Source organism: Mirounga angustirostris, unplaced genomic scaffold (assembly GCF_029215605.1).
Source record: "Mirounga angustirostris isolate CCGP_5_RB_7025 unplaced genomic scaffold, mMirAng1.0.hap1 SCAF_7, whole genome shotgun sequence".
Classification (NCBI taxonomy): Eukaryota; Metazoa; Chordata; class Mammalia; order Carnivora; family Phocidae; genus Mirounga; species Mirounga angustirostris.
This window is the reverse complement of record NW_026991715.1, coordinates 120,815,881-120,839,236: the sequence shown is the minus strand read 5'-3', so window position 1 is coordinate 120,839,236 and position 23,356 is coordinate 120,815,881. Positions and strand designations below refer to the sequence as shown.

Sequence of the window (23,356 nt, the reverse complement as noted above, 5' to 3'; positions counted from 1 at the left end):
AAATCCTGTTTATTTTGGTGGTAAGCCAGCCATCCAGGGCAGGAGCCAGAGTCCTTTCCTTGAAGAAATATAGGTTTCAGTTGGAAGAATAAATTAGAAAGGTAGATTCCAACCTTCAACCTACTAGCGAATTGGGAGTATTTACTGAGCACCTATTACAAGCATAAAGTTATTTTAAGTGACCCAGGAAGTGGATGGGAGGGAGCCTAGAGTTAGAAAGAAAGAAGATACATCCCTTGCATCTGAAGTGCTTACAATTTATTGAGGGCTCTTTGTCCCCATTTTCCTTGCACCATGATGTTATTCAGAGTCATACAAGAGGGCATAAATTTACTGGGGATAATATTACAGAGAGCAATAGTGACACTTAAATGCCTCCATTATATTTACTACTCCAGTTATCTGCATTTGCCTGGGGAAATTGCAAGCAAGGACAGGAAAATGTCAGTACCAGCCAGTTCCAGATAATGAAATTACTTGCTCCAAAAACTTTCACTGTATTATTAAGTTAGATTGGTTAGGACTAAAAAGTAATAAGACTGATTTTCTTAGGTGGCTCATGAATTAATTTAACTCAAAAGATAATTCCCAAGGAAGAGTTTTAAAAATCCTTTGAGTAGTAACAACCTCATTGGGATTGATTTAAAACTTCCCAGGCTACTCACTTTTAAAGATAATGTTTTTAAATATATGAGTGCTGGCATAATGATTAAACTGATAAGTTTTATTACTTTGTAATCACGTACTAATAATTGAAATAAAATCTGTGAGATTAGTAAATACAATAAAAACATATACAGCATATGGAAGTCTTTATGAAGGACATGATTACTGTAATTGTGGTTGTCCTTTTGGGACTCTGAACCAAATTCCCCAAATAGGTGAATGTGGCCTTTATCTTGAACACCTTTCCAAGCGTTGTAAGTTCATGAGTGTAAATAACCACTGTCAGCTTACATCTACAAACTCTAAGGTGATTTTTGTATGGTTAAAGGTTTTCATTAAAATAAGTTGAACTTAATCTAATCTGTTCCATGGGGACTTTGCTGGGATTGTCAAATGAGGGAAAGAGATCGTGAGAATAGGGTTTGCCTGGTTTCTCTGTCCTTAATAAAAAGGGTCCCACCTCTAGAATGAATCTGGGAGTTTTCACACATGTCACAAGCCTTGGGCTTCCCATAATGGGATGCCAAGGAAGCCACACGGCTCACAGGTTCCCTTAAGGTGTGCCTGGTTCACATCTGAGAGGTTTGGTCCTCTTCAAGTAATCTTCAGTCTCCACTCAGCCACATCTGTAGTCTTTCTCTTTCCTTCCCAACATCTTGCACATCCCAAAGGGGTTAGAGGACTTTCAGATTCTCAAGGTGGGACCAGGTTTTGAGTGGATACCCTGTATTGAGAATGAGCCTGAAACCTTGGTGTGTGGCAGCCATTTATCAGTAAGGTATTGAGAAGAACAGGCCAGGAGCCTGTTAGTGGACACACATGGACCAAGAAATGGGCATCTCTCACAGCTACACCAGAGTGTCTCCTGGGGCAGTGAGAAATGGGAGACATACTTCGTAGAGTATTGTTGAACTGTTTCCAGCTTTTTCTCTCTGCTCCTCTCCTTCCGCCTATTCTCTCAGTCACATCTGCACAATAAAGCTGTTTACTCGAAAATATTTTCCAGACTGATATTATCAATCCAGAAGATGGATGGTAGTTTTTTATTATAAGGGAAAGTTGTCTTAACTGATTTCGTTTGGAGACTTCTGCTATATTCTCAACCTCAGCATTATGTCCCAGTACAAATATTTTTTTGTAGCTTCAAGTTTTTATTTAGATTCCAGTTAACATACAGTGTAATATTAGTGTCAGGTATAGAATCTAGCAATTCATCACTTACATACAACACCCAGTACAAATATTTTTTTAAATGTGGTTTTAAACCTGATGGTATATTTGTCTCACCTTTGAATTAAACTCCTGGTTAAAAAAATTAGCCAAAAAAAGTACAAAAGAAAAAGGGCACTGTTTTAAATTCTATAAAATGAGTTGTTCATTAAACTATTTGGGGCATTTTTGAATTGTGTTTATTTTTATTTGGGATCTTTCAAAAAGATCCTACTTTACTGTATAACTGTGCTGATGTATAGCTTTCAAATTACAAATCATAAACCAAGATTTGGGAGCCAAAGGAAAGTTCAGAATTAGAATGTGGTAAACTCCCTGCTGCAAAAATTAAGGAAAACGTTGCACACATCCCACTCCTTATACCAAACAAATGAATTGAAAATACTAGATTTTGTATCATAGGTAGTTGTGACAACTATAGGGAATTCTGAACTTTCAAACGTCAAATCCTGAACTTGAATTTTTGACCTTGAAAAATGAAACATATCTTTAAAAGTGATGAGAGTGCTACAGTGTGAGTTTTCAAAATGACAGATTGCATGGGGTGGGTGTAGCTAGAGCGTCAGACTGGTTTCTGGTCTGATGAGCACCTACTTTTAAAGACCATGTTTTTATTTCTTCTCTTTTTCTTACCCTATGATTTCACTGACCTAAGTGGGTTTTAGTACTGTTCACATCACAAAGAGGCTAGAATGGATTATTGTGTTAAAAGGAAATTGAGGTGTTATGTTTTATAAAGCATTAACAAAGCTATTATTAGATGGAGAATTGTAAGGAAGGTTTGTAATCATTGAAAGGGCAAGAAAAAAAATATTTTTTTCAGTTCATGTTGAAGACATGCATCATGTAAGAAGACTTACATCTCATCATACTTTATTATTACAATAGTGTTTACATTACCATGTGCTGTTCTAAGCACTTGACATATCTTAAATCATTAGTAGTCATCATAATGATCCTACTGTTATCCTTATTTAACAGATGAGGAGATGAAGGCAGAGGGAGGCTAAGTGACTTGCCAAAATGCACACAGCTGAGAAGTGCAGAGCTATGATTCAAACCCAGGCATCCTAACTCATGCACTCTCACTCATTACCTGCTATGCCATCTCCTTATATCTTCTTGATGTGGAACCCTTCTTCTAGAATAATGGGAAGTATATCTATATATCTCTATCTAAGAGGTTGAGAGCATAGGATTTAAAATGAGACATCCTGGGCATGGTGCTTCCCATCTTTATGATGGGATACCATCAGTCCCCATCTCATAAATTGGTTAAAAGGATTGAATGAGATAATACACCAAAATCTCTGAGGACAGGGTCTGACAGATGGCCATACCCAATATATGTTAGTTCTTGTCATAATAAATACATTTACATCAACTTTAGGATATGAATTATGGTTGCCAAGTTCCCTGGGTGAAAGATGATAAACATTTATTAAGCAGGCACTTCTTAGAGTTCAATCTCATAATAATTCAGTAAGATTACTCTTACTATTCCCAGTTCAATGAACTTGAGGAAACTCAAACTATAAGAAAAGATATTATTTTCCTAAAATCAAATAAGCAAAGATTCAAACTCAGGGCACAGTGACCCCAAAGCCTCAGCTCCTTCTACCACCCTTGTCTTGTTCTAAACTTCAGGTTTTTTCAGCTCGTTCTGATTCATTGATCAAAAAAACCCCAGTACGAAACAAGATAAAAAGTAATACCAAGCTTGTGCAATTACATCATGGGCAAGTTAACCAGTCTAATGGCAGCTGTATTGGCTCAGTGCATAAAAACCATGCTGCTCTGTGCTAAGACCTGTCTGAGCCCACAAATAAGTTACATTAATAATTGCAGTATGGTGAAAGACCACCCAAGAAATTTTGGTTGATATAGGAAGTGGCAGCTGTGACTTCTAATTGAGAACTATGGCTTCTTAAATGAGTGCTGAACCATGCTTCAGGGATTTTAAGCCTGCTCTATCCATGGAAGATCTGAAACTCAACAGCTGATCCGACCACTTGTCACTGTTGACAGTCCTATAAAATTTCTAAGACAGGAACTCTGTGTTCTAGTTCAAACCAAGTGAATATTTCCTGTTTGTTGACCTATAACTTCAAGGGTGCTAAGTCATCTGTCTAGAAAGATTCCTATACTCCCCTCTGTTGTAAGTTATTGTAGTTCTGTAAAATGGTCAAAAGGAATGCCTGCATATTCTTTTTTTGGTTAAAAAGGCTAGGCTTTCCTTCTTTTTTCCTATTTCCTCTATGGTTTAGCTTTTTTCTCATCTGTTTGCCAGGGGTACCCTGACTTTTAGAACTAGAAGGATAGTCACACAAGAGCAGTTGAACATGCACTGGTTGTGAATTTCAGAGATTGGTACAAATGGATGTTTAAGCTCTCAGAGTTTTGCATTTCCCATCTACAAACTGTCTTCTCTGGTTGTCTTGAGCATTAAATGTATGTGTTTCTGGAACACAGTTGCACACAGTATTAGCTGGATCTGTCTCAGTACCCTACCCTCCATGTAGGCAAAGGCCCATCCCAGAAGACCTGAAACAAATTGTCCTTTTCAAAATGAAGATTTACAATCTCTCCTTAAATGTATCTAATTCTAATGTTTCATTTTCTTTATGAGCTGGAAGTTTTACATCTTAAGAAGTTCATAACGTGAAAATAGTCTTTCAAAGATGAGCTCCTAATGATCTCAGACCAGTAAGAGGAACCTCTGATCTTGTCTTTTCTGCTTTTCCACTTACCAGACAGCACATTTTGCCTGAGAACTGAGACCTAAAAAAAGTATATAAATCAACAAGGAGAATAAAAAATAGTGATTCCTAAGCTCCTCCTGGAGATTTTGATTCGGTAGATCTGGGGTGAAGCCCAGGAATGTGGATGTTTGTCCAGGTGGTCCTGGTTTAGGCAGATGAGACTCCTAGGACCACACTTTGGAAACACTGGCCTATGGGAAGGGTATATATCTTCTGTAGCAGAGTTTACACAGACAGTTGATTATGACCCTTCAACCAAGCTCTACAAAGAAAAGGGAGCCAACATAGAAGAAAACCAGGAGAGCCATGGAAACTCCTCATCCAGAAAGGAAACTCCCCTTGTGCTTGCCTCAGAATGTCAGACTATTTACTCCAGACCCATGTCAACCTTTTATTTTTTGGCCATTCCTCATTCTTCTGTAGAATTCAAAATAGTGAATACATTTTCCAGTAATTCTCTTGCTTATGAATGTTCATGTGAAAAGCTTTAATTATAGGAATAAGCATCTGGCTTATTCTCTAGTGTCTTTCTCCTCTAATACCTTTCTTTTGCACATAGTTGCAGTTTATCTGATGGGCAGATGCCTCCTCTTCATATTCCTTTTACCTTTGTTTATGCTTCCCACAGAACAATCCTTTAAGAATGAAGGCATGTGGAGAGTTGTAAAAGGGTGAGGGGCCCAGGTCTGTGCCCTGGATCTGTATACCTAAATGTGTACCCTATAAGTCAAACCTGAGGAGGGGGTGAAAGCAGAGTAGAATAAAATGGAAAGAGTCTGAATACTAAGAATTTGGGAATCTGTGCTCTGTAGGGACATTGGTAGTCCCTAAGCTTCTTGCCTCATTTTATTCATTCATCTGTAAAGATTATAGGTTACCATAGTTTACCAAAGTTATAGGTTCCTGAAGCTTGGATTCTCTATGTCATTAATAAAGCAATTTTTAAACACACACTCACAATATGTATTATTTATACATTTGTAAATTATATAGATGCACAATGTTCCAATACATTTTGTTCATTATAAAATGTATATAAAAATATGTGTTAAAGTGTTGATAAAGTTGAACCAAGCAATATTACAAAATATTTTAACTTTAATGTTTAATAGGACAAAATACTTCCTGCAGTGAGTTTAAAGAAGTTTGCTTCTTTTGCAGGGAGAGTCCTCATTTAACAATATATGAAACACAATATGAAAGTTGGGTCTATGTTACATTTATTTCAATATTTGGTTTTAATTACTATCTCATACCTGAAAAGATGCTCACAACATACACCAAGTTAGAGATTCAAAAAATGAAAAGTAGCTGTAGTAGGTGCCAATCTATATTTCAAATGGCCTTTAGGATAATTTCCCATTTTGGAAGTCAAGTGCCTATCATATTTGGTTAGAGTTTATTCTACAATAAGAAAAGTGTCAGCTCAATCATTTCTTTCTCATTGACATGGGCTTGCTTCATTAGAATTACCTTCAATATGAGATTTCCTTATGTAAATATTTTTAAGCCATTTGTTTGTTACATCATGATCAAACCACCATAATATCAGTATAATGTGTTTATCCATTAAATGGGCCATATAGAACCTGTAAAAACAACACTCTAATATCATAAATGAAGAGACAGTAAAAGTACTGCTAACCCACCTTCAGAACTGTGGCCCTCCCAATCTTTCTGCAGGATTCCTCTCATACCAAATGTGACTTGTGACTCTGACACATAGGTTGACTGAATGCTCCATGCAACTCACATATTTAGTGTTAGTAAACCTTCATTTATTTCCTATTTTAGATACACAACACATAGAAATAAAAGTGTTAGTGGTTTGTTTTTTTTGTTTTTTTTTTTCATTCTCCAGTGAATCAGCTTGCATGGCCCATTTTGAAGACAGTAACCTAGAATAACCTAGATAATCTTTCAGTCCCATTGATGATTATCTAACCTCTAATTTTTCCTAACTTTAAAAACCTCTATTGCCATCATTCACAACCTGATTTTGTTAATATACTTTTTCTGTCCTATGAATCTTAATGTCATATCCTGCAACATCTTGTTCCTATCCCCTATTCTTTGATTATTGCTCTGTCTCTGATGGCCAGGAAAAAGATTCAAGAAATATATAAAATATTGCCCTACATACTCAAGAGTCAGTCAGTGATTATACAATTCAGCATTGCAGTAGTTCATCAAAATTTAGCACCCTACTATGTGTAAGGAGGAGCCTCAATAAAAAAAGTATATACAAGAAGAACCACAACTTCCTAAGAATGTTCAAGAGCATAATACTTGTGGAAACTTTTACTTTATTCAGGCAAGTTTAGACCCAGTCTATGCATGTTTCATCTTGTTTTCACTTTCCTAGCTAACTCACTCTACACCGAAATACCTATCTGCTGCCATCTAGTGTAATAAAATAGGTTGATTATGCATGGAATTCTGGACTCCTTACATGGTTGAACATCAGTACTTAAAATAATGCTTTATTTTGGTTTCTTACACGCTTTCAAAATGCCGAGTCAGAGACCTGTTTTTCTTCTCACTGGAACCCTGAATATGGTCTTAATATTGTTGTGGAGTCTAGGGCTCAGGATCAAGCTTCATTTGCTCTCTGTAAACGTGACACTGGGATATGTGGTAGGGTCTTAGAGGTTGGTAGATCTGAAGTAAATAATAATGACCCTGATTAGTGACCATGATTTTTACGTCAAGGACGGAGTGAAACACACAGTCTGGCTTCTTACCAGCTGTGCAACCCTGGCCAACTCACTTTTTTTTTTTAACATCATTTTCTTCATCTGTAAAATGAAACGGTGGCCTTGCTGACTGTCAAGGTCTCTTCTAGCTCTAAGAGTATGTGACTGCATAAAAACTATTTTCTTTTTGAAACTGTCAAAGTCATATTCCCAGAATCCTCTTTTATGTCTGAAATAAATGTTGATTCTCTAACTCTTCTATGTGTTTATCCATTGTTTGGCTAGAAGTGAGCAGAAAGCCTGACTTGGAAGACAGAGGTAAATGTGGACCATGATTCTCAAGAGTTGTGCACTGGAATGTTGTCCACCAATGGATAAGTAGATACTAAGCAATATGCATCTTACTTCTCCCCTTAAGTCACAATGGCAAATGTAGAAGTATAATACCCATTTAAATGATCAACCTCCTAAACTGCACCGCAATTTTTTGTGTCTCCATTTCCCACCAGAACTTCTCTATTAAAGGTTCTAGGTCTATTGTAACTCATACTGGTCTTCCCTTTCTTTATACAGTTCTATACAGCTACTTCAGTACATCCTGAAATATTTCATTTTCTATTCCAGTATATCCTAAGATGTTTTATTTTTGGATTGTTTTGTATGTGTAAATCTTATTTCCCCACTGGACTGAAAACTTTGCAGATGCAGGAACTGTTTCTCATTTCCATGAGGGCATCCGGCATTGCTGTTTAGGGAATACATATGGTTCTGATAATAGGTGCTTTTTCTGTTTGCTTCATATAATGAGGGTAAAAGGTGAAGTACAAGATCTTCTCAGATCAAACTTAGAACCATTAATCTTTAAGCCCTCATCTCTATAAGCTATCCGACAGCTTGTAGAAGCTGATAACTCTGAGCCCAATGCCAAAAATGCAACCTTACCTAAAGTGAAAACACAAAACTGAAAGAGGCGGTGCAGCATATGAGGAAAAAACCTTTGAAGTGAGAAAAATCTGGATTCAAATCCTAGCTTTGCTATTTGTTAGTGTGTTTTTTGACTAAATATTATTTACCCTTCCTGAAGTTAAGCTTCCTTATCTATAGAATAAAGATGATAATCCTTTCATACAACATTCCTCAGAAGAGTTATGAGGATGAAATGAGAAAGCATATGGCAAGAATGTAGCACATAGTAGGAGCTCAATCAATGGAAGTTAAAAAGAACTTCCATGCATTGTTTAAGTAAAATGCTTTTACTTATATACAATAAAAATTAGTCAATTTAAATATAATTATGCGATTTGAATATAATGAAAGCCTCTGTAACTGAGGTATTAAAGTGAGTGGTACGTTCCTGTAGAGCAGTGGTTCTCACCAGAGGTGATTTTGTCCCCCCAGGGGACATTTGGCAATATCTAGAGACATTTTGTTAGTCACAGCTGGGGAAGATAATAGTGCTACAGGCATCTATTGGGTTGCGGCTAGGAATGATGCTAAACATCCTCCAGTGCACAGAACAGCCCCCCCCCCGAACAAAGAATTATCTGATCCAAAATATCAATAGTGTCAGGCTGAGAAACCATGCCACTGAACCTAGGGAATCTATTACTCCTTTTTTTGTTTTGTTTTTTTGGGTTTTTTTTGTTTTGTTTGTTTGTTTTGGTTTTTTTTTGGTTTTTTTGAGAAAGAGAGCACATGTGGGGCAGGGGAGAAGGAGCAGAGGGAGACGGAGAGAAAGAATCTTAAGCAGGCTCTACACCCAGCATGGAGCCCGACGCAGGGCTCAATCTCATGACCCTGAGATCATGATCTGAGCCGTAACCAGGAGTTTGACACTTAACCAACTGAGCCACCCAAGCACCCCAGGAGTCCATTACTTCTGGCTAAGTTTGTTTTACATTTAAGACCAGGTGAGTGCACAGATAAGAAGGTGGCTTTCATTTGGTGGATTATGAAGAGATTTGCCTAGTCCTAAATGTCTTTCTAAATGAACTATTCCAGTGCTTTGGATTCTCGTTGTGAGGCATACTTTTAGGCTAAGGTATTGCAATGTATAAAGTTCACAATTTTCCTTGGAGGTCAATAGATGAAGGAGTCAGGATCTACCTATCCACAAGAATTGCTGATTATGTTCTCTGTAGTAATGGTGGTGGTTCTTCATCGAAAACCAACCATGTGCCAGATACTTTATGTAAATAATCTGATTTAATTTTCATCAACTGTGTAAATATTTTGCTCTCATTTTATCCGTGAGGAAGCTGGGGCTTAGAAAATTTATGTAATATTTCTAGTAAGTTGCCCACCTGGGATTCAAACCTAAATCCAGCTGGCTTCCAAGCCTGGGCTCTTTCTACTACTCCATATTGGCCCTACCTAGCAGGGATTTAAGATTGGAAATGGGGGTGGGTGTGTTTTAAACAAAACAAGGTAGGAAAGAAAATGTTAGAATATTAAGGTCTCTGCTCAGGAAGGTTAGGTTGAGTCTCCTGCTGAGGAGCTCTTGAGCATCCATGAACTAGATGAAAACTCTGAGCCCTCTCAGGAGAGTGAACCAGAGGGGATGGATTTGTTGAAATCTTACTAATTTATGAAATCTATACCACTATGGTACGGTGGTAGGACTATACCATAATACACAATATGCCAATTTAGCAACTTTTTAGGTATTTCATATTTAAGCCTGATGCAATATATTTTCTAAATTCTTCCTTTTTAATTAAATATGGGTTTTCCTTTATAAGCAGTTCTACCATCCAAACAAACACTGTAAAACAGAAATATAATGGGAGCTATATATGCAATTTCAAATTTCCTAGTAGCCACATTAAAAAAGTAAAAAACAGGTAAAATTAATTTTGTTAATCTATCTTACTTAGCCCAATGTATCCAAAATAGTATCATTCCAACATGTAATTAGTCTAATAAAAACAATGGGATTTTTTATGTTATTTTTGCATAATAATTCTTCAAAATCCAGTGTATATTTCATATTTACAGCACATCTCAATTGGGACACTAAATCTTCAGTAGTTAAAGTGAAATGTAGTCCTACTGAAGCAATAAAGTTATATTAATGAAAAATATTCTATACCGTTTCAGTTTTAAGTTTGATTGAAAGCTCCTTAAAACTTGAGGGGAAAAAAAAAACTTAATAAAATTCAAAATTCAATTCCTTGGTCACACCCCATCTCAAGTGCTCAATAGCCAAATGGCTCGAGGCTACCATTTTGGACAGCACAGATCTAACTTTTTGCTTCTTAGAATGTGGTCACCAGAAGCAGCATCGGCAGCACCTGAGAACTTATCCAAAGTGCAAAATCTCAGTCCTCACTTAGTGAATCTGCATTTTAACAAAATCCCTAGGTGATGTCTTTACACATTAAAGTTTGAGAAGCATCTGTCTAAAAAACGCAGATGTCTCCAACAGAGAGCTCCAGAAGGAGCCAATGAATGAAGAACTATGGAGGCTTAGGAAATTTGTTGCAGTTGAATGGTGCCAGGGATTGGCATAATGTGCTCCGCTGAGAAGTTGTAAGTTTCCCACAAAGGCAAGTATGGCTGTTCTCCTGTGTGGACTGACACGGGACCATCTTGGCACCTAGAGTTGGCTCCACTCCCAGGATTATGGCAAAGAATCTAACACTAACTTCCATGACTCCCAAGTTAAGGCAGCTGCACTCTCACCGCCGTATATACTTGAAACTGAAGCATTAGAACCCCTGAAACACAGCTGTGAGCATATGTTTCTGCTCCACACAAGTGGAATTTAAGGCTGGCCCTTATTGGAGACCCCGCGAGGTCAAGCACAAGAGAAGCTTGTGCTGCCACCACACTGCCTTGCCCTGAGAGCCAACACAGACGCACCCAGCATCACGTCCTCATGATACAGGGGTTGGTCCAGTTCCCTCTGCGATTCAGTGCATGCTGCTTCACCTTGCTAATTCTTATTTGGTTTATTTTTCATAGGACTTGGCATTTGAGGAGCCTTCCAATCTATTTGCTTAAGGAATTCATTGCATTAATCTAACATAGGAACTCACTGTTCAGGGCACCTGGGTGGCTCAGTCGTTGAACATCTGCCTTCGGCTCAGGTCATGATCCCAGGGTCCTGGGATCGAGCCCCGCATCGGGCTCCCTGCTCTGTGGGAAGCCTGCTTCTCCCTTTCCCACTCCCCCTGCTTGTGTTCCTTCTCTCGCTGTGTCTCTCTCTGTCAAATAAATAAATAATCTTAAAAAAAAAAAAAAAGGAAAGAAACTCACTGTTCTAATTCAGTGTTCCTCAAACCTGGTTGCACCTTAGAGTCACATGGGGCATTTGAGAAATACCAATGCCCAGGCATCACCCCAATCTTTTTACTCGATAAGTTGAAAATAGTGTTGTTGTTTTTAGATATAATTGACAAATGAACATTGTGTAAGACATCACCCAATCTAATTAAATTAAATCTCTAGAAGGTATTTTGTTAAAGATCCCCAAGTGATTCTAATGTGTAGCCAGAGTTGAGAACCACTGGTCCAGTTGGAGCCCTTAGCTGGCAGTCAGTTGCCTTAAATCAATGTTTCTCAGTCTTCACTCTACATACAGATAAGCTGGGGTCTGGTTAGAATGCAGATTCGGATTCAGTAGGTAAGAGGGTAAACAAAATTTTGTGTACAGATGTGCCCCTAGTGGTATTTGGTGGGTGATCATCTATCAGCGAGTAACCATGTTGGCAAACTGGGATGAGTTCATCACCCTCCTTAGTTCTTTTTGGAACCTTCTGTGCCCTATACCCTCAGCTCTTAGTAATCACTACTTTCTCTGATTTCTTAAAGCAATTATCTTTATTTTAACTGCCTTTTATTGTTAGCTACTTCTCATATATACACGTATTATTTCCTGTACTAGCTTATAGAGCTCTTCCAAGACAAAATCCATGTGTCATTTTATTTTTACAATTCCCATTGCACCTAAGGAACAGTGCCCTACGCATAACAGATGCTGTATAAATGCTTCTTGAGCAACTGAAACTTGGAACTTCTGTGTGGAAGTCTCTTTAAAAAAAAATCCGGGGGCGCCTGGGTGGCTCAGTCGTTAAGCATCTGCCTTCGGCTCAGGTCATGATCCCGGGGTCCTGGGATCGAGCCCCGCATCGGGCTCCCTGCTCCGCGGGAAGCCTGCTTCTCCCTCTCCCACTCCCCCTGCTTGTGTTCCCTCTCTCGCTGTGTCTCTTTCTGTCAAAATAAATAAATAAAATCTTTAAAAAAAAAAAAAAATCCGAAGAAAACAAAACAAAATCCGAAGGACTTAAAAATGCAAGGTGTTTTTCTTTGTTGAGCAGAAAAAGAATTTGGAGAGGTAAAGGGATAGAAGAGATTGGAGACTTAGATTTTTATGTTAGTTTTTTTCACTTTGAACACATCTTTGAATTTGGGAGAATGATTGCATGATTTCGTGGTTTTATTTGCTTGGAGCAGGGCACTATTGACATTTTGGGCCCGAGGATTCTTTGTTGTGGGGACTGTTCTGTGTGGTGCCCTGTGTTTCACAATATCCCTGGCCACTACCTGTTAAATGTTAGTAGCACCCCCTTCCACCAGTCGTGACAGTTACAAATGTCTCCGGACACTGCCACATGTCTCCTGGGAAAGAGACTCACCCTGGTTGAGAACCCTCGGTTTAGAAGAATGCAGCACGGGACTGCTACCTTACCGCAGCAATAAACACCTTAAAAAACTAAAACACACATACAGGAGAATGACAAGGTATGTTCTTGAGAAATCTGTATATGTATTTATAGAAAAAATGTTCTCTGCTCCTGCATTTTGGAGATCATGTCCACATATACTATATTTGTATTTATATTTGTCATATCGGCCATTCTTTTGTGGACATAGAAACATAACGCATGGAACACTTTTTAAATCTGAATATAGACTTAGGAATCCAAGAGTGGTGGCAGCAATCCCACCAAGCAAGAGCATGTACACAGAGCAAAAGTTAAGGACGAACGAGCCAATTCTCTTTCTCAGGGAACCGGGCCAGCCCGTTTATATAAAACAGTCTGTCTGGTGTGCCGTTATCCTTGGACCAAATACACTGTTCCAGCAAGTGAAGGTGTTAAGCTGAAACCTGGCCTGTAAGCAGGTGTTCAATGACTGTTTGTCGAATAAGGGAATCCATGAATGACTCAAGGGTGAATGTAGCTGTAAATCCTAAAACAGAAAGACTTCCGTGTCCTCACTACAAAAGACCGTGTTTTATTGCCTTTGAAACTCCTAACCCTAGACATGAAATTACATAACAGAGTATATCATCATCAGTGAGGATTAACTGGCCTCAACAAAATTACAAGATGGGGAAAATAAAGTCTCATTTGTCAGTCGGTTTCTTCTGGCAATCAAAGGCTTCCCTTAGACTTCAGGAGGTTCATATTTTTCAATGACAGAGATGTGATGTTGGCAAAGCACTGCTGTACTTTCAGGCTTGGATTAGAATGTCCCCACACTTACTTTTTCCTCCTGTTCCTGGCCAAGAACTTGCATATGAGAACCAGACCAGAGGCTCCGGTGGTGAAAAACAAGCACAGTGTCTTCAGGGCTCAGAAGGGGAAAGACAGAAGTCAGTGGTTCTTACAATCTGCTCTCCTTGACATTCTGCTATCCTTGAAAATCACTGGGGAGCTTTTAAAATTCCAAAGCCCAGACAATTACAATGGTCATTCCATAAATTACCAATTGAAATCAAATCTTGAAGGATGGGACTGAGGTGTCAGTATCTTTTTAAATTCCACGGGTGATTCCAGCATGGAACGTGTCCACTCTGCCTGTAGACCCCCTTCAGCTACTGTTTTTCGGGAATTTGTGTCATCTCATTAAAAAGAACCTGACAACCTCGGGGGTGCCTGGGTGGCTCAGTCGGTTAAGCATCTGACTCTTGGTTCTGGCTCAGGTCATAGTCTCGTGGATCCTGAGATCGAGGACTGCCGGGCTCCCCGCTCAGCAGGGAGTCTCCTTGGATTCTCTCCCTCTGCCCCTCCCTTCACTTTCATTTGTACACTCTCTCTCTCTAATAAATAAATAAATCTTTTTAAAAAATACTTAAAAAAAAAAAAGGACCCGACAATCCCATTTACAAGTGCATTAGCTAGGGTTCATCCAGGATATTTTCATAAGAACAAGGGATTCAGTAGTGTCTTTTGTTCAGTGAGTTATAATCCCTGTTTTTGTCACAGTGACATTAAAGTTAAAATTAATGAAAAGTGATTTTCAAACTGAAGAAGTGTCCAATAGAGGCTTAGAAAAAATAAAAATTACATGTAGTGATTCTTAGTGTTAAGTATAACTTGTTGGGCACCTGGGTGGCTCAGTTGGTTAAGCGACTGCCTTCAGCTCAGGTCATGATCCCGGGATCCTGGGATCGAGCCCCGCATCGGGCTCCCTGCTCTGCGGGGAGCCTGCTTCTCCCTCTCCCACTCCCCCTGCTTGTGTTCCCTCTCTCTCTGTGTCTCTCTCTGTCAAATAAATAAATAAAATCTTTTTAAAAAAAAAAAGTATAACTTGTTGCATTTTAGATAGATTTTCTTACTGAGCTAAAACTCACATCAAAAAATGCCATTTTAACCATTTAAAAGTAGTTTTTAGTGTATTCGCAATGCTGTGTAACCATCACCACTTCCAGTTCCATCACCTCAACATGAAACCCTGTGCCCGTTAGTACGCACTTCCAATTTCCCTTCCCCTCATTTCCTGGCAACTACTAATCTACTTTCTGTCTCTGTGAATTCGCCTATTCTGGACATTTTATATAAATGGAGTAATATAATATGTGCCCTTTTGTGTCTGGCCTCATTCATGTCACAGAATGTTTTCTGGGTCCATCCATGTTGTAGCACGTATCAATACTTCATTCCTCTTCATAGTTAGAGAGTACTCTGTGTTTATGCCACATTGTGTTTATCTGCTCATCAGTTCACAGACATGTGGGTTGTTTCTAATTTTTATTATTATGAATCATGCTACCATGAACATACTTGTACAAGTTTTTGTGTGAACATATGTTTTCGGTTCTCTTGGTTATATACGTAGGAGTGGAATTGCTGGGTCATATGTTAACTCTGTGTTTAACTTTTTTGAGGAACTGCTAAACTGTTTTTTCTACAGCAGCTGTACCATTTTACATTCCTTCCAGAGGCTCTAATTACTCCAATTAGTTCTCTCGCTTTATATTTTGATTATTTGATTATATTATCTTTAACATTTGATCATGTTATATAATACCAATATATTTAATTATTTGATTATATCATATTCTATAGATATAATTATTCGATATATTTATCTAGGATGTCCCTTACCTTAACCAAACAGAAAATAAATTTTACTGAATGTAATGCTAATTGTTTCTAGGACATCTGAAAACCATGCTGTGCAGAATAAAAAAAATTTTTTAACAATGAAACCATGGCAGTTCTATTTCCTAGGTTAGTTCTGCAGGGCAGTAAGTATGTGTGTTTGAGGTGATGTTCCTGTTTCCACCTTCCAGCGGGCTACACTATTGGAACCTGGGGCCACGTAGCCGTGCTGGCATATCCCCCTCTCTAGCCAGAGGACAAACACCAAGGAAAATAGGGCCTTTGTCCTTCCACCCAAGCAGCCCTGTTGGTTTTAAGAAAACTGATGGGTAAAGAGCCTGAAATCTAGGGAGAAGAGAGAAAAAAACATTTTTTGAGAACATTTTAAATCAGCTAGGGAAGTATATGATCACTCTGTCCAGGACAATTAAATGAAATAACATGAAAACACTAAGTAAGCTAAATGCGCCAGAGACGTGCTATGGAAGAGAAAGGAAAGAGGAGAAAGATCATTGATTAATGCCCTTGAGTGTTGAAAACTACGATTAATTATGTTCAATCATAAGTATTTAAGGAGGACAATAAATTCTTTTTTTTTTTTTAAGATTTCATTTATTTATTTGAGAGAGAATGAGATAGAGCACGAGAGGGGGGAGGGTCAGAGGGAGAAGCAGGCTCCCCGCCGAGCAGGGAGCCCGATGCGGGACTCGATCCCGGGACTCCAGGATCATGACCTGAGCCGAAGGCAGTCGCTTAACCAACTGAGCCACCCAGGCGCCCCAATTCTTACAACGTATTCCATGAAAAATAAATTTGCAACATAAAGCAAGTCTTGGTAAAAAGATACATGTTTAAATGCTAGTCGTAACGCATGCACACTCTCTGCTTCCCGACGTTGCTGGCCGCGTGAGCCATCTACACAGGCTGTGTGCAATTAAATTTCCTGCCAGACCATGTGTGCCGTAAACACTTCTCCAAGATACTAATGACAAAGTTCAGCTGACTTGACATTCATCTGAAAGTAACTAGACATGTTCACTAAGCCTTTATTTTAGTGAGCCCTACCATTTTTTTAATGAACCAGGAACCATTGTTAAAAGTATACTAGAGTTTAATTTAAAATAGAAGGAAATGAACATTTCGGGAGAGAGCTTGTGAACTCTTGTTCTCAAGTCTAAACCAAGAAGTGCCTGAGAAGACTTTACATCTATGCCCTCCTCAGTTCCTCAGAGAACTATAAAGGAAAACAAGTATGAAGGTGATTTCCTTACATAAAGTATTGTCCAATATGAAATACTTTATTAAGTTTTTTGCCAATTTCTACCATTAATTTAAGGCCTTTTTTGCCAATTGCCTACAAACTCACTATTTGTGGTTTCATAACTGCTTGGCAATTCCATAGGTTAAAAAACAAAAAACAAAAAAACGCTAACCAGTCTTTTTTTTTTTCTTTTTATTTTATTGTGCTCACTGACATTATGTTATAAGGCAGTCCAGTTACGCTTGACAATAGTGATCAACCAGGAAGTTTACAGATTTCTTTTACCATACTTTGACAGCCAGCATCCATCAAGGACATGACCTTCAGGAAAAGGGGATAGGTATAAGGTTCTCTTAGTTGGAGGAATCACTGATTTCCTGAAGCTCTTCATATATAAGAAAAGCACTTTGGAAATGAAATGGTAAGAGTACTTTGGAGAAGGACGTGTGGCCTCAAAGCAGAGCTTCAAAAGGGAGGACCCCCCCCCCCCGCCCCAAGCTAGGGGAGGGATCTAGTCCTCTAAACCTAAATATTTACAAGCACTGTGCAAAACTCAGTACCCCTCAGTGCAGAACCTCATCCCCAGGATGCCCTGGCAAATATTGAGGCTGGATTTCCTTTACAAACAAATGACACATAAAATGTTTAAAGTACGATTCAACCACCCAGCCCATTCCATTCAGGGTGGCTTTGGCTTAGAGAGGTGGAATCATTGGATGGAGTCGTTGTGACATAACCAGAACTCTCCAAATTCCAATTCAGCTTTAATGAGCTTTTTCTGAAAAGATCATTGCCAAGAAACTGATAACACTTGTGACATGATTCCAGAGTACCCAGATCATCAGGGAAAAGCATCAAGTAGCATTCTTAATATTCCAGAGATCCTCTTCAGCCAGCCCCACAGTGTCTGTGTGAGGCACTGATAATTTTCTTCCCAGCGTGAGGAATTTGAATTGCTTCTCAGGAACACATAGAGAAAGACTTTGCTTGGATTTTCTTAATTTAATACTAATATGTGATAATATAGCAACATCCTCCAATTATCTACAACTCAGACTTCAGTAGTTATGACCGTCTAGAAGACAACCACAGAAATCCGCTCTAACCAGCGAGGGAAATAGCTATCACCATATGACCGCATGTACTTCAGATGTTTCAGCTGGCACACAGTCCACTGTGTGTCTTGCTTTTCTCTCATTATAGTATTTCCTCTTTCATTGTTCATGCACATATAACCACATACTCTGATTTGGTCTTATCACTTCTTCCATCTTTTATGATTAAAATCATCTTTGATGTTTATTCCATAAAATTGTTTTCTTTAGTACATCTTTACAAGTTTTAATTCTTAGTCATATTAAGGATGTCGTTTTGTTGCCCAGCTGCTGCCCAACTCAAAAGGAAATTCTCAACTGATTGTATGTAGTTTCCCTTTGGTCCGAAGGGAAGGGTTTCCCTTCCAACTTCTGCCCCCACACAAGTTATCCAAGTCCTCAAGCTCCATTCAGGGATGATAACCAGTGCCCAGGACTGGGGACAGCAGATGGTCCACATGACATGGTGCAGTGGAGGTTCCACATTTCAGGGCAGGGGGCTGCTGAGTGCCTCCCACTGCACAACCCTCAGCTTTCTAAAGAAGGTTGTCCTTTCCCACCAACCCTCCCCTCCCACTTCGATTGCTCCCCTTCTTCCTTCTCCCCCAACCCCCAACAGGAAGCAGACATTGGGAACTGGTGTGTGATCTCCTTTGTTTTTGTTTCTGCTTTGTCATGAGTAGAGGATAGAAATGCATGTCTGGTGAGGGAGGGTAAGAACACAAGACTACTTCATTGTGTAACAGCTGCTTGATGGCCTTCCCTCTGCATACTGTCAGGAAGACCATCTTCTTCCAAGGAGAGAGCTACTGGGCAGTGAAGAAGGCAGCCAACTTTGGCCGGCCCAGCTAGTCTGACTGGCAGAATCAGCCATGGTCACTGTCAATGGTGACGTGTTACAACCAGCAGTGCCTCCAGCTCTCTCGGACACTGTCCCTCTGTCGGTGTAGTTTGAACACACTGTCATTCGATCAACATTTAAAGACTTGAATTTAGTAAAACTTTCTTCGAGCTCTCTGAATAATAATTTCAGTAGGAATACCAGTTTAACTTCTTAACTAATTCCCATTACCAGTTTATAGTCCATCAGAAGCTTAGGCAGGATTAGCATTGAGACATGCACCGTAGACGCGTATATTTAAAATATCTTTTAGTTCTCCAGCACTCATCATTTACTCTTCTGAGGTGATAATTAATATTCATATCCTTCCCACACCCTCTCAAACTAGACTCGTGGGAGTTTACACTACATGTCACTCTTTTCTCTTTTTTCAAGCTCTACACCCAACGTGGGGCTTGAACCCACGACCCCAAGATCAAGAGTTGCACGCTCTACTGACTGGGCCAGCCAGGCGCCCAAACCAAGTGTCACTCTTGATACAAAGCTCTGCTAGAACTGATCAGACAAGCTAATAATGTGGAAAGCCAACTTTTCAGTACTTACCTATAATTTATTTCTCTACACCAGTGGCTCTCAACTTGTGCCACACATTGCAAGTACCTGGGGAACTTCTAAAAATCATGACACCCAGGCTGCACCCCAGACAAATTGACTCAAGTCTCTGGCAGCAGGCCAAGGCATCAGTGTCTTTTAAAGCTCCCCTGTTGATTCCAATGTACAATTACAATTAGGAAATGCTGCTCTTAGGGCTTGTCAGCTTACTCATTTCTGAGAATTGAATTAAGGGCACATCTGAGCTTGTCATTTTTCCCTTCTGGGAATTTTTTGAGAAGCAAGAGAAAATTGCCTAACAAAAAAGCTACTATTTTTTGCCAGTGCTGAAATTAGGCTTGAAATCACATGGACCTGTATTTTAATCCCATCTCTCCTACCTACTGCAGTATAAACACCACTCACTTCTCTCAACTCCAGTTTTTCACCCATTTCTAAGTGGACATAATGCCCAACTTCTGGAATTATTGTCAGTATTAAGGAGACAATATATGTAAAGTATTCAACATGATATAATATGGAAGGTGAGGTATATAACATGGTATTAATAACTAAAATAAATATGTAGTTGCAAGTCAAAATCCTCATTTTCAAAATGAAGACTCCAAAGAGAAAATAAAAATGAATCCCAAATCTATTGTCATGATTTTGAGTGCTGATCGGTGTTGATATTAACATTTTTTCAGAATGTGGGACCACTTGAGTTAGAACACTCATTTCTCCTAGTGAGAATTAATTTAGGGCCAAAGCGAGGCTCTCTTGTCAAGTGTGGCTTTCTTTTTAGACTTGCTGTAAATGGATATTGAACTATACTGTCTCTAGGTTTAGGCTAAAAATCATGAGAGAGCAGGAATTATTACTAGTTCAAAAATTATTGTTTGTGGCTCATCAGAGAGGACCTGAGAATGTATGGTAGCCATTTGTTGTCTTTAAGTGAAATATAAAACAACTTCTACTAGGATATTCAGACATAATTAGAGAGGTCCTCATTTTAAGGCCAGTACCTCTCAGACTTGGGAAACCTCAACAAGATGCTAAGGAGGCGAACTTTAGGAATGCCAGCTATCTTCAGCCACAGTCGTAATAGCTGAAGCAGGAGGTGACTGAGAAGGAGCTAAGCAGCCAGCTACACTGCAGTTCTTCTTGCCTCCAACAAAGAAGTTATGTACTTTCCCACTCTCATTGTGACTCATTCCATTTGCTAAGAAAAGTGGCTTATGCCATTGTTGAACACCGCTTTCAAGTTCTGATATATTGGATTCATTTGTTCTGTATAAACAGCATTCAGTTAATATTATTCCCTGCCCTTCCTCTGAATTAACCCAGCTTCTGGGACCTCTGCTTCACACTCTCTCACAAGGCTGTAATCAAAGTGTCAGCCAGGGCTGTGGTCTCACCTGAAGCCTGGACTGGGGAAGGATCAAATTCCATGGTTGTTGGCAGGATTCCGTTCTTCAAGGGTTGTTAGACTTGCTAGTTATTGGTCAGAGGCCACTCTCAGTCCTTAATCATGTGGTTTCCACCAACACGGCAGCTTGCTTCACCAAAACCAACAAGAATGAGAATCTGCTGGCAAGACGGAAGTCACAGTCTTTGTAGCCTAATCACAGATATGACATCCCCTCAAATCTGCCATATTCTGTAGGTTAGATTAGATTACATTAGCAAATTATTCAAGGAGATGATATACCAAATCTTACAAACAACAGGAAACAGGGATCATTGGGGCCACCTGAAGAGTCTGTCTGCTACAGCACTTAACAGCACATACCCAGACGTGAAAGGAAGAAGGAAGGAAGGAGAAGAGAGTGCAAGGAAAGAGAAAGAAAGGAGGAAGGTAGGGAAAGGAGGGTACGCAGTGAAAAATACAATCAAAAAAGACAAATTAAAAATAGCTTGGCTGCACTACGTCTGTATCAGAGTTCCTGTGTGGGCACACACTTCATCACATTAGCACCACAACTATGAACCATGAATTTCCCATTTCTTATTTAGAATGAGGAGATAATAGGGGGCTTTCTATACATCGGGAGTTAAAACGTAACAGAACAAACAGGCATACTAAGTTTAAGCAAGAAAAATGTGTTTCAAATTAATTTTTTTAAGTTTTTTTCCCCCAGCTAGCAAAATTTTTTTTTTCCTTTTCTGTTTCAAGTTTTTGGGTTGGGTTTTACTATTCTTGCCATTGTGTGGTAGGCTTGTTGCACAGGGAATATGAGAACCTGAATGGTGTTTGCTTTTGGTGTTCTCTGGTTGTTTCGGCTTAAAGGCCAAAATTATGTTTTCATTGTGTACATTATTATTAATGATGATATACATCGTTTATTGTAAACGTGAAGTTGTAAAGTAGCTTGAATCTCATCTCTTCCAGCCTCTCTATTGAGGAGACTGAGGCGCAAACGGCTTGGGAAGATCAGGGCTGAAGAGTATCAGAGCCATAACTCAAACACAAATCTCTGAATTTGTAACCCAGCGCATGTCCTCTTCTTAAACTTCTATGCAGAGGAGTAGGCAGAATCTGCAATACTCTCCTCAAACCTGCAAGCATTAAAAATAGTTGTGGCTTAAATATGTTTTATTAATCGCTTATTTTCTGGGAGGGTCTGCAAATAACCTTTTCAGTTCTTCAGCTAATAGAAAAAGAAATATTTCCAGGTATTCTACTGTATAGTAGGTGCTTACTTAACGAAACACACACCTCTTTCACTATATTCATTTGTAGCAGATCATACAGGCCCCTACATTTCAGTGCTCTCAGAGAGGTTCATAGGTGCTGACCACCTAGAGGGGGCTGAGCATCTGCCCTTGGTACCAAGCAGATCCTATCCATGCCCTGAAACTCTTGTCAATCGCTTAGTTAATACAGGAAAAGGAATATCTCTTACAACCATATGACCATGGAATTTCATTAAGAAAGACATTCTACCACCCCCAACATGTGTTCCCAGGGCAAAGGACCTATCTGCAACTCAGGATTTCCTGAAGATTCATTTTCTTGTGGCCAGACTCTTTGGGGCAGCAGATGTTCTAAAATGAGGACACATTTCCCCAGCCTGAGCTTCTTCACTGCATTCATACGGGTATCAGTGGAAGGCGGATGGGGTCTCCATTTCCCAGCCCCTTACCTTCTTACCCTGCTCATCTTTCTACGTGGGATTCCCCCCTCCCCAGCCCCCACTGAAAGGGAAACCCCACAAGGACCAGAATGTTAGCAGTTTTGTTTCCTGCTCTACTCTTGGAAGAGGGCCTGGCACAAGATAGATGTTTTGTATTTGTTGAATGGATGGCTGAATGATGGATTCACTTAGAAGGTTTATAATATCCCATTCATTATGATTTTGCTGACAAAGGGAAAAAGAGGCGTGTTTTGGTTCAGAACAGCAGATATGAACCTGGAACTTGGAATCAGGGATTTTTATGTGTTTGGTTGCATGCTGTTTATTTCTAAATTATGTTTTAAAGTATTCATAAGACTCCTTTAAAATTGAGAGACTCCCTATTGCCCAGGGATGAGAGCTTTAGATCAGAGAACAAATATATTAAGTTTCAAATCTAATGGAAGACTAATCATATAAGGAGGGGAAAAAAAAGAAACTTGGCCATCTCCAAAATGGCCATGGAACTCAGAGAACAATGAGAATTGATATACAAAAAATGAGTTTTGTCTCAGACTTGTCTGCTGCAGATTTCATAGATGCAGAGGCGTTTGGGCTAATATCCTAACACATAGGAGGCAATCACCACTTCCCAAATTTGAGTTGACACATAAATATGCAGAAGATTTTTAGTCATCATCTACCTAATGAATGTACAGTCATCATCTACCTAATGAATGTATAGTCATCATCTACCTAATGAATG

The 23,356-nt window shown here is 39.2% G+C and overlaps 1 protein-coding gene across 10 annotated transcripts in view; it reads left to right on the top strand.

Moving 5' to 3' along the window:
* Positions 1-23,356, top strand: part of GHR (growth hormone receptor) — a 258,380-nt gene that overhangs the window by 201,519 nt on the left and 33,505 nt on the right. The gene's annotated exons all lie outside the window — the stretch shown is intronic.